This window comes from Schistocerca serialis, unplaced genomic scaffold (genome assembly GCF_023864345.2).
Source record: "Schistocerca serialis cubense isolate TAMUIC-IGC-003099 unplaced genomic scaffold, iqSchSeri2.2 HiC_scaffold_1362, whole genome shotgun sequence".
NCBI classification, from domain to species: domain Eukaryota; kingdom Metazoa; phylum Arthropoda; class Insecta; order Orthoptera; family Acrididae; genus Schistocerca; species Schistocerca serialis.
Genome location: NW_026047583.1, coordinates 5,306,194 through 5,321,780, shown reverse-complemented (window position 1 = coordinate 5,321,780; position 15,587 = coordinate 5,306,194).

Sequence of the window (15,587 nt, the reverse complement as noted above, 5' to 3'; positions counted from 1 at the left end):
CAGAAATTGCATCCGAATGCAATGCAAAAGGCACAATGCCGACTTACGTACAAGCGGACTGACACTATTTTTCTATGATTTGAACCTCTCCTGTGAGTCCAGTTTTAGATTCCGATGCTTCACTTCAGGTTTCCTTTATTCCTTGGACCTTCTTATTGACGAGGAAACACAGAAATTGCATCCGAATTTAATACAAAGGCACAATGCCGACTTACGTACAAGAGGACTGACACTCTCACTTCCTATGATTTGATCCTCTCCTGTGAGTCCAGTTTCAGATTTTGATGCTTCACTTCTGATTTACTGTATCCCTTGGACCTTCTTATTGACGACGAAACACAGAAATTGCATCCGTATATAATACAAAAGGCAAAATGCCGACTTAAGTACAAGAGGACTGCCTCTCTAACTATCTATGATTTGAACCTCCCCTGTGAGTCCAGTTTTAGATTCCGATGCTTCACTTCATGTTTACTGTATACCTCGGAACTTCTTATTGACGATGAAACACAGAAATTGCATCGGAATTAAATTCAAAAGGCACAATGCCGACTTAAGTACAAGAGGACTGACACTCTAACTTTCTATGATTTGAACCTCTCCTGTGAGTCCAGTTTTAGACTCCGATGCTTCACTTCAGGTTTACTGTATCCCTTATACCTTCTTATTGACGATGAAACACAGAAATTGCATCCGAATTTAATACAAAAGGCACAATGCCGAATTAAGTACAAGAGGACAGACACTCTCACTTTCAATGATTTGAACCTCTCCTGTGAGTCGAGTTTTAGATTCCGATGCTTTACTTCAGGTTTTCTGTATCCCTTGGACCTTCTTATTGACGATGAAACACAGAAATTGCATCCGAATTTAATACAAAAGGCACAATGCCGACTTAAGTACAAGAGGACTGACACTCTCACTATCTATGTTTTGAACCTCTCCTGTGAGTCCAGTTTTAGATTCCGATGCTTCACTTCAGGTTTACTGTATCCCTTGTACCTTCTTATTGACGATGAAACAAAGAAATTTCATCCGAATTTAATACAAAAGGCACAATGCCGACTTAGTACAAGAGGACTGACCCTCTCAGTTTCTATGTATTGAACCTCCCCTGTGAGTCCAGTTTTAGATTCCGATGTTTCACTTCAGGTTTACTGTATCCCGTGGACCTTCTTATTGTCGATGTAGCACAGAAATTGCATCCGAATTTAATACAAAAGGCACAATGCCTACTTAAGCACCAGTGGACTGACACTCTCACTTTCTATGATTTGAACCTCTCCTGTGTGTCCAGTTTTAGATTCTGATGCTTCGCTACAGGTTTCTGTATCCCTTGGACCTTCCTATTGACGATGAAACACAGAAATTGCATCCGAATTTAATACAAAAGGCACATGCCGACTTAAGTACAAGAGGACTGACACTCTCACTTTCTATGATTTGAGCCTCTCCTGTGAGTCCAGTTTTAGATTCCGATGCTTCATTTCCGGTTTACTGTATACCTTCGACATTCCTATTGACGATGAAACACAGAAATTGCATCCGAATTTAATACAAAAGGCACAATGACGACTTAAGTACAAGACGACTGACACTCTAACTTTCTATGATTTGAACCTCTCCTGTGAGTCCAGTTATAGATTCCGATGCTTCACTTCAGGTTTAATGTATCCCTTGGACCATCTTATTGACGATGAAACACAGAAAGTGCTTCCGAATTTAATGCAAAAGGCACAATGCCGACTTAAGTACAAGAGGACTGACACTCTCACATTCTATGTTTTGAACCTCTCCTGTGAGTCCAGTTTAGATTCCGATGCTTCATTTCAGGTTTACTGTATCCCTTGGACCTTCTTATTGACGATGAAACACAGAAATTGCATGCGAATTTATTACAAAAGGCACAATGCCGACTTAAGTACAAGAGGACTGACACTCTAACTTTCTATGATTTGAACCTCTCCCATGAGTCCAGTTTTAGATTCTGATGCTTCGCTTCAGGTTTCTGTATCCCTTGGACCTTTCTATTGACGATGAAACACAGAAATAGCATCCGAATTTAATACAAAAGCACATGCCGACTTAAGTACAATAGGACTGACACTCTCACTTTCTATGATTTGAACCTGTCCCGTGAGTCCAGTTTTAGATTCCGATGCTTCACTTCAGCTTTACTGTATCCCTTGGACCCTCTTATTGTCGATGAAACACAGAAATTGCATCCGAATTTAATACAAAAGACACAATGCCGACTTAAGTACATGAGGACTGACACTCTCACTTTCTATGATTTGAACCTCTCCTGTGAGTCCAGTTTTAGATTAAGATGCTTCACTTCAGGGATACAGTATCGTTTGGACCTTCTTATTGACGATGAAACACAGAAATTTAATCCGAATTTAATACAAAAGTCACATAGCCGATTAATTACAAGAATACTAACACTCTAACTTTCTATGATTTGAACCTCTCCTGTGAGTCCACTTTTAGATTCCGATGATTCACTTCAGGTTTACTGTATACCTCAGAACTTCTTATTGACGATGAAACACAGAAATTGCATCGGAATTAAATTCAAAAGGCACAATGCCGACTTAAGTACAAGAGGACTGACACTCTAACTTTCTATGATTAAACCTCTCCTATGAGTCCAGTTTTAGACTCCGATGCTTCACATCAGGTTTACTATATCCCTTATACCTTCTTATTGACGATGAAACACAGAAATTGCATCCGAATTTAATACAAAAGGCACAATGCCGTCTTAGGTACAAGAGGACTGACACTCTCACTTTCTATGATTTGAACCTCTCCCGTGAGTCCAGTTTTAGATTCCGATGCTTCACTTCAGGTTTACTGTATCCCTTGGACCATCTTATTGACGATGAAACACAGAAAGTGCTTCCGATTTTAATGCAAAAGGCACAATGCCGACTTAAGTACAAGAGGACTGACACTCTCACTTTCTATGATTTGAACCTCTCCTGTGTGTCCAGTTTTAGATTCCGATGCTTCACTTCAGGTTTACTGTATCCCTTGGACCTTCTTATTGACGATGAAACACAGAAATCGCATGCGAATTTATTACAAAAGGCACAATGCCGACTTAAGTACAAGAGGACTGACACTCTAACTTTCTATGATTTGAACCTCTCCCATGAGTCCAGTTTTAGATTCTGATGCTTCGCTTCAGGTTTCTGTATCCCTTGGACCTTCCTATTGACGATGAAACACAGAAATTGCATCCGAATTTAATACAGAAGGCACATGCCGACTTAAGTACAAGAGGACTGACACTCTCACCTTCTATGACTTGAACCTCTCCTGTGAGTCCAGTTTTAGATTCCGATGCATCACTTCAGGTTTACTGTATCCCTTGGACCTTCTTATTGTCGATGAAACACAGAAATTGCATCCGAATATAATACAAAAGGCACAATGCCGACTTAAGTACAAGGGGACTGACTCTCTAACTATCTATGATTTGAACCTCCCCTGTGAGTCCAGTTTTAGACTCCGATGCTTCACTTCAGGTTTACTGTATCCCTTATACCTTCTTATTGACGATAAAACACAGAAATTGCATCCGAATTTAATACAAAAGGCACAATGCCGATTTAAGGACAAGAGGACTGACACTCTCACCTTCTTTGATTTGAACCTCTCCTGTGAGCCCAGTTTTAGATTCCGATGCATCACATCAGGTTTACTGTATCCCTTGGACCTTCTTATTGTCGATGAAACACAGAAATTGCATCCGAATATAATACAAAAGGCACAATGCCGACTTAAGTACAAGAGGACTGACTCTCTAACTATCTATGATTTGAACCTCCCCTGTGAGTCCAGTTTTGATTCCGATGCTTCACTTCATGTTAACTGTATACCTCGGAACTTCTTATTGGCGATGAAACCCAGAAATTGCATCGGAATTAAATTTAACAGGCACAATGCCGAATTTAGTACAAGAGGACTGACTCTCTAACTATCTATGATTTGAACCTCCCCTGTGAGTCCAGTTTTAGATTCCGATGCTTCACTTCATGTTAACTGTATACCTCGGAACTTCTTATTGACGATGAAACCCAGAAATTGCATCGGAATTAAATTCAAAAGGCACAATGCCGACTTAAGTACAAGTGGACTGACACTTTAACTTTCTATGATTTGAATCTCTCCTGTGTGTCCAGTTTTAGATTCCGAAGCTTCACTTCAGGTTTAGTGTATCCCTTGTACCTTCTTATTGAAGATGAAACAAAGACATTGCATCCGAGTTTAATACAAAAGGCGCAATGCCGACGTAAGTACAAGAGGACTAAAACTCCAACTTTCTATGATTTGAACCTCTCCTGTGAGTCCAGTTTTAGATTCCGATGCTTCACTTCAGGTTTACGGTATACATCGGAACTTCTTAATAACGATGAAACACAGAAATTGCATCGGAATTAAATTCAAAAGGCACAATGCCGAATTTAGTACAAGAGGACTGACACTCTCACTTTCTATAATTTGAACCTCTCCTGTGAGTCCAGTTTTAGATTAAGATGCTTCACTTCAGGGATACAGTATCGTTTGGACCTTCTTATTGACGATGAAACACAGAAATTGCATCCGAATTTAATACAAAAGTCACAATGCCGACTTAAGTACAAGAGGACTAACACTCTAACTTTCTATGATTTGAACCTCTCCTGTGAGTCCAGTTTTAGATTCCGATGCTTCACTTCAGGTTTACTGTATACCTCGGAACTTCTTATTGACGATGAAACACAGAAATTGCATCGGAATTAAATTGAAAAGGCATAAAGCCGACTCAAGTACAAGAGGACTGACACACTAACTTTCTATGATTTGAACCTCTCCTGTGAGTCCAGTTTTAGATTCGGATGCTTCACTTCAGGTTTACTGTATACCTTGGACCTTTTTATTGACAATGAAACACACAGAAATTGCATCCGAATTTCATACAAATGGCATAATGCCGACTTAAGGACAAGAGGACTGACACTCTCACCTTCTTTGATTTGAACCTCTCCTGTGAGTCCAGTTTTAGATTCCGATGCTTCACTTCAGGTTTACTGTATCCCTTGGACCTTCTCATTGACGATGAAAGACAGAAATTGCATCCGAGTTTAATACAAAAGGCACAATGCCGACTTAAGTACAAGAGGACTGACACTCCCACTTTCTATTATTTGAACCTCTCCAGTGAGTACAGTTTTAGATTCCGATGATTCACTTCAGGGTTAGTGTATCCCTTGGACCTTCTTATTGCCGACGAAACACAGAAATTGCATCCGAATTTAATACAAAAGGCACAATGCCGACTTAAGTAAAAGAGGTTTAACACTCTAACTTTCTATGATTCGAACCTCTCCTGTGAGTCCAGTTTTAGATTCCGATGCTTCACTTCAGGTTTACTGTATACCTCGGAACTTCTTATTGACGATGAAACACAGAAATTCATCGGAATGAAATTCAAAAGGCACAATGCCGACTTAAGTGCAAGAGGACTGACACTCTAACTTTCTATGATTTGAACGTCCCCTGTGAGTCCAGTTTTAGATTCCGATGCTTCACTTCAGGTTTACTGTATCCCTTGGACCTTCCTATTGACGATGAAACACAGATATTGCATCCGAATTTAATACAAAAGGCACATGCCGACTTAAGTACAAGAGGACTGACACTCTCACTTTCTATGATTTGAACCTCTCCCGTGAGTCCAGTTTTGGATTCCGATGCTTCACTTCAGGTTTACTGTATCCCTTGGACCTTCTTATTGTCGATGAAACACAGAAATTGCATCCGAATTTAATTCAAAAGACACAATGCCGACTTAAGTACATGAGGACTGACACTCTCACTTTCTACGATTTGAACCTCTCCTGTGAGTCAAGTTTTAGATTAAGATGCTTCACTTCAGGGATACAGTATCGTTTGGACCTTCTTATTGACGATGAAACACAGAAATTGCATCCGAATTTAATACAAAAGTCACAATGCCGACTTAAGTACAAGAGGACTAACACTCTAACTTTCTATGATTTGAACCTCTCCTGTGAGTCCAGTTTTAGATTCCGATGCCTCACTTCAGGTTTACTGTATACCTCGGAACTTCTTATTGACGATGAAACACAGAAATTGCATCGGAATTAAATTCAAAAGACACAATGCCGACTTAAGTACAAGAGGACTGACACTCTAACTTTCTATGATTTAAACCTCTCCTATGAGTCCAGTTTTAGACTCCGATGCTTCACATCAGGTTTACTGTATCCCTTATACCTTCTTATTGACGATGAAACACAGAAATTGCATCCGAATTTAATACAAAAGGCACAATGCCGTCTTAGGTACAAGAGGACTGACACTCTCATTTTCTATGATTTGAACCTCTCCTGTGAGTCCAGTTTTAGATTCCGATGCTTCACTTCAGGTTTACTGTATCCCTTGGACCATCTTATTGACGATGAAACACAGAAAGTGCTTCCGAATTTAATGCAAAAGGCACGATGCCGACTTAAGTACAAGAGGACTAACACTCTAACTTTCTATGATTTGAACCTCTCCTGTGAGTCCAGTTTTAGATTCCGATGCTTCACTTCAGGTTTACTGTATACCTCGGAACTTCTTATTGACGATGAAACACAGAAATTGCATCGGAATTAAATTGAAAAGGCATAAAGCCGACTCAAGTACAAGAGGACTGACACACTAACTTTCTATGATTTGAACCTCTCCTGTGAGTCCAGTTTTAGATTCGGATGCTTCACTTCAGGTTTACTGTATACCTTGGACCTTTTTATTGTCAATGAAACACAGAAATTGCATCCGAATTTCATACAAATGGCATAATGCCGACTTAAGGACAAGAGGACTGACACTCTCACCTTCTTTGATTTGAACCTCTCCTGTGAGTCCAGTTTTAGATTCCGATGCTTCACTTCAGGTTTACTGTATCCCTTGGACCTTCTCATTGACGATGAAAGACAGAAATTGCATCCGAGTTTAATACAAAAGGCACAATGCCGACTTAAGTACAAGAGGACTGACACTCCCACTTTCTATTATTTGAACCTCTCCAGTGAGTACAGTTTTAGATTCCGATGCTCACTTCAGGGTTAGTGTATCCCTTGGACCTTCTTATTGCCGACGAAACACAGAAATTGCATCCGAATTTAATACAAAAGGCACAATGCCGACTTAAGTAAAAGAGGTTTAACACTCTAACTTTCTATGATTCGAACCTCTCCTGTGAGTCCAGTTTTAGATTCCGATGCTTCACTTCAGGTTTACTGTATACCTCGGAACTTCTTATTGACGATGAAACACAGAAATTCATCGGAATGAAATTCAAAAGGCACAATGCCGACTTAAGTGCAAGAGGACTGACACTCTAACTTTCTATGATTTGAACGTCCCCTGTGAGTCCAGTTTTAGATTCCGATGCTTCACTTCAGGTTTTCTGTATCCCTTGGACCTTCCTCTTGACGATGAAACACAGATATTGCATCCGAATTTAATACAAAAGGCACATGCCGACTTAAGTACAAGAGGACTGACACTCTCACTTTCTATGATTTGAACCTCTCCCGTGAGTCCAGTTTTAGATTCCGATGCTTCACTTCAGGTTTACTGTATCCCTTGGACCTTCTTATTGTCGATGAAACACAGAAATTGCATCCGAATTTAATTCAAAAGACACAATGCCGACTTAAGTACATGAGGACTGACACTCTCACTTTCTATGATTTGAACCTCTCCTGTGAGTCAAGTTTTAGATTCCGATGCCTCACTTCAGGTTTACTGTATACCTCGGAACTTCTTATTGACGATGAAACACAGATATTGCATCGGAATTAAATTCAAAAGACACAATGCCGACTTAAGTACAAGAGGTCTGACACTCTAACTTTCTATGATTTAAACCTCTCCTATGAGTCCAGTTTTAGACTCCGATGCTTCACATCAGGTTTACTGTATCCCTTATACCTTCTTATTGACGATGAAACACAGAAATTGCATCCGAATTTAATACAAAAGGCACAATGCCGTCTTAGGTACAAGACGACGACACTCTCATTTTCTATGATTTCAACCTCTCCTGTGAGTCCAGTTTTAGATTCCGATGCTTCACTTCAGGTTTACTGTATCCCTTGGACCATCTTATTGACGATGAAACACAGAAAGTGCTTCCGAATTTAATGCAAAAGGCACGATGCCGACTTAAGTACAAGAGGACTGACACTCTCACTTTCTATGATTTGAACCTCTCCTGTGAGTCCAGTTTTAGATTCCGATGCTTCACTTCAGGTTTACTGTATCCCTTGGACCTTCTTATTGACGATGAAACACAGAAATTGCATGCGAATTTATCACAAAAGGCACAATGCCGACTTAAGTACAAGAGGACTGACACTCTAACTTTCTATGATTTGAACCTCTCCTGTGAGTCCAGTTTTAGATTCCGATGCTTCACATCAGGTTTACTGTATCCCTTATACCTTCTTATTGACGATGAAACACAGAAATTGCATCGGAATTAAATTCAACAGGCACAATGCCGAATTAAGTACAAGAGGTCTGACACTTTAACTTTCTATGATTTGAACCTCTCCTGTGTGTCCAGTTTTAGATTCCGAAGCTTCACTTCAGGTTTAGTCTATCCCTTGTACCTTCATATTGACGATGAAACAAAGACATTGCATCCAAGTTTAATACAAAAGGCGCAATGCCGACGTAAGTACAAGAGGACTAAAACTCTAACTTTCTATGATTTGAACCTCTCCTGTGAGTCCAGTTTTAGATTCCGATGCTTCACTTCAGGTTTACGGTATACCTCGGAACTTCTTGATAACGATGAAACACAGAAATTGCATCGGAATTAAATTCAAAAGGCACAGTGCCGACTTAAGTACAAGAGGACTGACACTCTAACTTTCTATGATTTAAACCTCTCCTATGAGTCCAGTTTTAGACTCCGATGCTTCACTTCAGGTTTTCTGTATCCCTTATACCTTCTTATTGACGATAAAACACAGAAATTGCATCCGAATTTAATACAAAAGGCACAATGCCGATTTAAGTACAAGAGGACAGACACTCTCACTTTCTATGATTTGAACCTCTCCTGTGAGTCCAGTTTTAGATTCCGATGCTTGATTTCCGGTTTACTGTATACCTTCGACCTTCGTATTGACGATGAAACACAGAAATTGCATCCGAATTTAATACAAAAGGCACAATGCCGACTTAAGTACATGAGGACTGACACTCTCACTTTCTATGATTTAAACCTCTGCTGTGAGTCCAGTTTTAGATTAAGATGCTTCACTTCAGGGATACAGTATCGTTTGGACCTTCTTATTGACGATAAAACACAGAAATTGCATCCGAATTTAATACAAAAGTCACAATGCCGACTTAAGTACAAGAGGACTAACACTCTAACTTTCTATGATTTGAACCTCTCCTGTGAGTCCAGTTTTAGATTCCGATGCTTCACTTCAGGTTTACTGTATACCTCGGAACTTCTTATTGACGATGAAACACAGAAATTGCATCGGAATTAAATTGAAAAGGCATAAAGCCGACTCAAGTACAAGAGGACTGACACACTAACTTTCTATGATTTGAACCTCTCCTGTGAGTCTAGTTTTAGATTCGGATGCTTCACTTCAGGTTTACTGTATCCCTTGGACCTTTTTATTGACAATGAAACACAGAAATTGCATCCGAATTTCATACAAATGGCATAATGCCGACTTAAGGACAAGAGGACTGACACTCTCACCTTCTTTGATTTGAACCTCTCCTGTGAGTCCAGTTTTAGATTCCGATGCTTCACTTCAGGTTTACTGTATCCCTTGGACCTTCTTATTGTCGATGAAACACAGAAACTGCATCCGAATTTAATACAAAAGACACAATGCCGACTTAAGTACATGAGGACTGACACTCTCACTTTCTATGATTTGAACCTCTCCTGTGTGTCCAGTTTTACATTAAGATGCTTCACTTCAGGGATACAGTATCGTTTGGACCTTCTTATTGACGATGAAACACAGAAATTGCATCCGAATTTAATACAAAAGTCACAATGCCGACTTAAGTACAAGGTGACTAACACTCTAACTTTCTATGATTTGAACCTCTCCTGTGAGTCCAGTTTTAGATTCCGATGCTTCACTTCAGGTTTACTGTATACCTCGGAACTTCTTATTGACGATGAAACACAGAAATTGCATCGGAAATTAATTCAAAAGGCACAATGCGACTTAAGTACATGAGGACTGACACTCTAACTTTCTATGATTTCAACCTCTCCTGTGAGTCCAGTGTCAGATTCCGATGCTTCACTTCAGGTTCTCTGTATCCCTTGGACCATCTTATTGCCGATGAAACACAGAAATTGCATCCGAATTTAATACAAAAGGCACAATGCCGTCTTAAGTACAAGAGGACTGACACTCTCACTTTCTATGATTTGAACCTCTCCTGTGAGTCTAGTTTTAGATTCGGATGCTTCACTTCAGGTTTACTGTATCCCTTGGACCTTTCTATTGACAATGAAACACAGAAATTGCATCCGAATTTAATACAAATGGCATAATGCCGACTTAAGGACAAGAGGACTGACACTCTCACCTTCTTTGATTTGAACCTCTCCTGTGAGTCCAGTTTTAGATTCCGATGCTTCACTTCAGGTTTACTGTATCCCTTGGACCTTCTTATTGTCGATGAAACACAGAAACTGCATCCGAATTTAATACAAAAGACACAATGCCGACTTAAGTACATGAGGACTGACACTCTCACTTTCTATGATTTGAACCTCTCCTGTGTGTCCAGTTTTACATTAAGATGCTTCACTTCAGGGATACAGTATCGTTTGGACCTTCTTATTGACGATGAAACACAGAAATTGCATCCGAATTTAATACAAAAGTCACAATGCCGACTTAAGTACAAGGTGACTAACACTCTAACTTTCTATGATTTGAACCTCTCCTGTGAGTCCAGTTTTAGATTCCGATGCTTCACTTCAGGTTTACTGTATACCTCGGAACTTCTTATTGACGATGAAACACAGAAATTGCATCGGAAATTAATTCAAAAGGCACAATGCCGACTTAAGTACATGAGGACTGACACTCTAACTTTCTATGATTTGAACCTCTCCTGTGAGTCCAGTGTCAGATTCCGATGCTTCACTTCAGGTTCTCTGTATCCCTTGGACCATCTTATTGCCGATGAAACACAGAAATTGCATCCGAATTTAATACAAAAGGCACAATGCCGTCTTAAGTACAAGAGGACTGACACTCTCACTTTCTATGATTTGAACCTGTGAGTCCAGCTTTTGATTCCGATGCCTCACTTCAGGTTTACTGTATCCCTCGGACTTTCTTATTGACGATGAAACACAGAAATTGCATCCGAATTTAATACAAAAGGCACAATGCCGACTTAAGTACAAGAGGACTGACACTCTCACTTTCTATGATTTGAACCTCTCCTGTGAGTCCAGTTTTAGATTCCGATGCTTCTCTTCAGGTTTATTGTATCCCTTGGACCTTCTTATTGACGATGAAACACAGAAATTGCATCCGAATTTAATACAAAAGGCACAATGCCGACATAAGTACAAGAGGACTGACACTCTCACTATCTAAGTTTTGAACCTCTCCTGTGAGTCCAGTTTTAGATTCCGATCCTTCACTTCAGGTTCACTGTATCCCTTGTACCTTCTTATTGACGATGAAACAAAGAAATTGCATCCGAATGTAATACAAAAGGCACAATGCCGACTTAGTACAAGAGGACTGACACTTTAACTTTCTATGATTTGAACCTCTCCTGTGTGTCCAGTTTTAGATTTTGAAGCTTCACTTCAGGCTTAGTGTATCCCTTGTACCTTCTTATTGACGATGAAACAAAGACATTGCATCCGAATTTAATACAAAAGGCACATGCCGACTTAAGTACAAGAGGACTGACACTCTCACTTTCTATGATTTGAACCTCTCCTGTGAGTCCAGTTTTAGATTCCGATGCTTCTCTTCAGGTTTATTGTATCCCTTGGACCTTCTTATTGACGATGAAACACAGAAATTGCATCCAAATATAATACAAAAGGCACAATGCCGACTTAAGTACAAGAGGACTGACACTCCCACTTTCTATTATTTGAACCTCTCCAGTGAGTCCAGTTTTAGATTCCGAAACTTCACTTCAGGTTTAGTGTATCCCTTGTACCTTCTTATTGACGATGAAACAAAGACATTGCATCCGAGTTTAATACAAAAGGCGCATTGCAGACTTAAGGACAAGAGGACTGACACTCTCACCTTCTTTGATTTGAACCTCTCCTGTGAGTCCTGTTTTAGATTCCGATGCTTCACTTCAGGTTTACTGTATCCCTTGGACCTTCTCATTGACGATGAAAGACAGAAATTGCATCCGAGTTTAATACAAAAGGCACAATGCCGACTTAAGTACAAGAGGACTGACACTCCCACTTTCTATTATTTGAACCTCTCCAGTGAGTCCAGTTTTAGATTCCGATGCTTCACTTCAGGGTTAGTGTATCCCTTGGACCTTCTTATTGACGACGAAACACAGAAATTACATCCGAATTTAATACAAAAGGCACAATGCCGACTTAAGTAAAAGAGGTATAACACTCTAACTTTGTATGATTCGAACCTCTCCTGTGAGTCCAGTTTTAGATTCCGATGCTTCACATCAGGTTTACTGTATACCTCGGAACTTCTTATTGACGATGAAACACAGAAATTCATCGGAATGAAATTCAAAAGGCACAATGCCGCCTTAAGTGCAAGTGGACTGTCACTCTAACTTTCTATGATTTGAACGTCCCCTGTGAGTCCAGTTTTAGATTCGGATGCATCACTTCAGGTTTACTGTACCCCTTGGACCTTCCTATTGACGATGAAACACAGAAATTGCATCCGAATTTAATACAAAAGGCACATGCCGACTTAAGTACAAGAGGACTGACACACTAACTTTCTATGATTTGAACCTCTCCTGTGAGTCCAGTTTTAGATTCGGATGCTTCACTTCAGGTTTACTGTATCCCTTGGACCTTTTTATTGACAATGAAACACAGAAATTGCATCCGAATTTAATACAAATGGCATAATGCCGACTTAAGGACAAGAGGACTGATACTCTCACCTTCTTTGATTTGAACCTCTCCTGTGAGTCCAGTTTTAGATTCCGATGCTTCACTTCAGGTTTACTGTATCCCTTGGACCTTCTCATTGACGATGAAAGACAGAAATTGCATCCGAGTTTAATACAAAAGGCACAATGCCGACTTAAGTACAAGAGGACTGACACTCCCACTTTCTATTATTTGAACCTCTCCAGTGAGTCCAGTTTTAGATTCCGATGCTTCACTTCAGGGTTAGTGTATCCCTTGGACCTTCTTATTGACGACGAAACACAGAAATTGCATCCGAATTTAATACAAAAGGCACAATGCCGACTTAAGTAAAAGAGGTTTAACACTCTAACTTTCTATGATTCGAACCTCTCCTGTGAGTCCAGTTTTAGATTCCGATGCTTCACTTCAGGTTTACTGTATACCTCGGAACTTCTTATTGACGATGAAACACAGAAATTCATCGGAATGAAATTCAAAAGGCACAATGCCGACTTAAGTGCAAGAGGACTGACACTCTAACTTTCTATGATTTGAACGTCCCCTGTGAGTCCAGTTTTAGATTCCGATGCTTCACTTCAGGTTTACTGTATCCCTTGGACCTTCCTATTGACGATGAAACACAGAAATTGCTTCCGAATTTAATACAAAAGGCACATGCCGACTTAAGTACAAGAGGAATGACACTCTCACTTTCTATGATTTGAACCTCTCCCGTGAGTCCAGTTTTAGATTCCGATGCTTCACTTCAGGTTTACTGTATCCCTTAGACCTTCTTATTGTCGATGAAACACAGAAATTGCATTTGAATTTAATACAAAAGACACAATGCCGACTTAAGTACATGAGGACTGACACTCTCACTTTCTATGATTTGAACCTCTCCTGTGAGTCCAGTTTTAGATTAAGATGCTTCACTTCAGGGATACAGTATCGTTTGCACCTTCTTATTGACGATGAAACACAGAAATTGCATCCGAATTTAATACAAAAGTCACAATGCCGACTTAAGTACAAGAGGACTAACACTCTCACTTTCTATGATTTGAAACTCTCCTGTGAGTCCAGTTTTAGATTCCGATGCTTCATTTCAGGTTTACTGTTTACCTCGGAACTTCTTATTGACGATGAAACACAGAAATTGCATCGGAATGAAATTCAAAAGGCACAATGCCGACTTAAGTACAAGAGGACTGACACTCTAACTTTCTATGATTTGAACCTCTCCTGTGAGTCCAGTCTCAGATTCCGATGCTTCACTTCAGGTTCACTGTATCCCTTGGACCTTCTTATTTTCGATGAAACACAGAAATTGCATCCGAATTTAATACAAAAGGCACAATGCCGTCTTAAGTACAAGAGGACTGACACTCTCACTTTCTATGATTTGAACCTGTGAGTCCAGTTTTTGATTCCGATGCCTCACTTCAGGTTTACTGTATACCTCGGACCTTCTTATTGACGATGAAACACAGAAATTGCATTCGAATTTAATACAAAAGGCACAATGCCGACTTTAGTACAAGAGGACTGACACTCTCACTTTCTACGATTCGAACCTCTCCTGTGAGTCCAGTTTTAGATTCCGATGCTTCACTTCAGGTTTGCTGTATCCCTTGGACCTACTTATTGACGATGAAACACAGAAATTGCATCCGAATGTAATGCAAAAGGCACAATGCCGACTTAAGTACAAGAGGACTGACTCTCTAACTATCTATGATTTGAACCTCCCCTGTGATTCCAGTTTTAGATTCCGATGCTTCACTTCATGATTACTGTATACCTCGGAACTTCTTATTGACGATGAAACACAGAAATTGCATCGGAATTAAATTCAAAAGGCACAATGCCGAATTAAGTACAAGAGGACTAACACTTTAACTTTCTATGATCTGTACCTCTCCTGTGAGTCCAGTTTTAGATTCCGATGCTTCACTTCAGGTTTACTGTATACCTCGGACCTTCTTATTGACGATGAAACACAGAAATTGCATTCGAATTTAATACAAAAGGCGCAATGCCGACGTAAGTACAAGAGGACTGACACCCTAACTTTCTATGATTTGAACCTCTCCTGTGAGTCCAGTTTTAGATTCCGATGCTTCACTTCAGGTTTACGGTATACCTCGGAACTTCTTAATAACGATGAAACACAGAAATTGCATCGGAATTAAATTCAAAAGGCACAATGCCGACTTAAGTACAAGAGGACTGACACTCTAACTTTCTATGATTTAAACCTCTCCTGTGAGTCCAGTTTTAGACTCCGATGCTTCACTTCAGGTTTACTGTATCCCTTATACCTTCTTATTGACGATGAAACACAGAAATGGCATCCGAATTTAATACAAAAGGCACAATGCCGAATTAAGTACAAGAGGACAGA